This window comes from Saccopteryx bilineata, chromosome 5, assembly GCF_036850765.1.
Source record: "Saccopteryx bilineata isolate mSacBil1 chromosome 5, mSacBil1_pri_phased_curated, whole genome shotgun sequence".
NCBI classification, from domain to species: domain Eukaryota; kingdom Metazoa; phylum Chordata; class Mammalia; order Chiroptera; family Emballonuridae; genus Saccopteryx; species Saccopteryx bilineata.
This window is the reverse complement of record NC_089494.1, coordinates 64,658,203-64,659,730: the sequence shown is the minus strand read 5'-3', so window position 1 is coordinate 64,659,730 and position 1,528 is coordinate 64,658,203. Positions and strand designations below refer to the sequence as shown.

The 1,528-nt window shown below is 35.0% G+C and overlaps 1 pseudogene; it reads left to right on the top strand.

Moving 5' to 3' along the window:
- Positions 1-662: 662 nt before the first annotated feature.
- Positions 663-828, top strand: LOC136306994 (U2 spliceosomal RNA; annotated as a pseudogene).
- The last annotated feature ends 700 nt before the right edge of the window (positions 829-1,528 follow it).

Sequence of the window (1,528 nt, the reverse complement as noted above, 5' to 3'; positions counted from 1 at the left end):
TAGATATCAAAGGCACTGTAAGGTAAAGGGATGAAAATGCTTATGACCAGAAGCATCTTGGCCAGGGGCTCCTGCAACCCATGTCCCTTCTCAGCTACCTACCTTGGAGGGCTGAGGGTTTACAGGGGTAGTCAACCTTTGTATACCTACCACCCACTTTTGTATCTCTGTTAGTAGTAAAATTTTCTACTGCCCACCAGTTCCACAGTAATGGTGATTTATAAAATAGGGAAGTAACTTGACTTTATAAAATTTATAAAGCAGAGTTACAGCAAGTTAAAGCATATAATAATAATTACTTACCAAGTACTTTATGTCGGATTTTCGCTAAGTTTGGCAGAATAAATCTTTATAAAACAACTTACTATAGTTAAATCTATCTTTTTATTTATATTGATACTTTGGTTGCTCTGCTACCGCCCACCATGAAAGCTGGAACGCCCACTAGTGGGCAGTAGGGACCAGGTTGACTACCACTGGTTTAGAATCTCTGAAGCCCATTCAGAACACATCACTTTACTTACATGGTACACCAGAGAGAAAACCCTACTGTCACTATAAAGATATTTTAGTTATTGATAGTAGTTATGAGTCTTCCTATAAGAAGGAAGGCTATTTCTAAAGGCAGGCACAGGCAAACATTTCAATGATTATGCCAATCTATCGCTTCTCGGCCTTTTGGCTAAGATCAAGTGTAGTATCTGTTCTTATCAGTTCAATGATTATGCCAATCTTACATTAAATCTTGAAAAATAGAGAGGAAATAGTGTCCAGTTCATCATCTCAGGCTACTTTAGTAGCTTTGGTACTAAAACCAGATAAGAACTAGGAAGAGAAACTTTCAGGCCAGTATAAGATTAATGGAAATATATAGTTGCAAATCTATACCAGCAACAAATATATAGAAGTCAAGATTAAAAGAAAGATGCACCATCGCCTTATATTGATCTGACTTATGTTGACTGATATACAACATAATTAACTGTCCGAATGATGTGGAGATGTTTGCCCAAAATCTATGTATCCTTGTTGACCAATGTCACCCTATTAAATTTAATTTTCTAAGCAAAAATAAATAAATAGATAAATAAATAAAATAAGAAAAGAAAGAAGCTAATTACAGAGGCACCAAAAAATAAATATAAGGCGTCTTGGAATAGATCTGACAAAAGATCTGCAAGCCATCTAGGCAGAAAAGCATGAACTTCTAAAAAAGAACATTAAGAAAATGTGAACAATATTTTCCTAAGAATGAACTAAAGGTTTAATGGTATTCTATTCATGGAACTTGACAAGCCAATCCTAAAATATAAGAGAGCAACAAGCCAGAAATAGCCAAAACAATCTTGGAGAACAACTAAGAGCAATGATATTAAAATATGTTATGAAGTCATTAATAATAAACATATTTTTAGTTCAGAGATAGAGAGTGGACCAAGAGTCCAGAATAAGACTCATGAAGAGAGGAGTATGTAAAGACACCAACTATCGCGCTGCAGATTAAGAGGAGGAGGACAGATAATTTTAA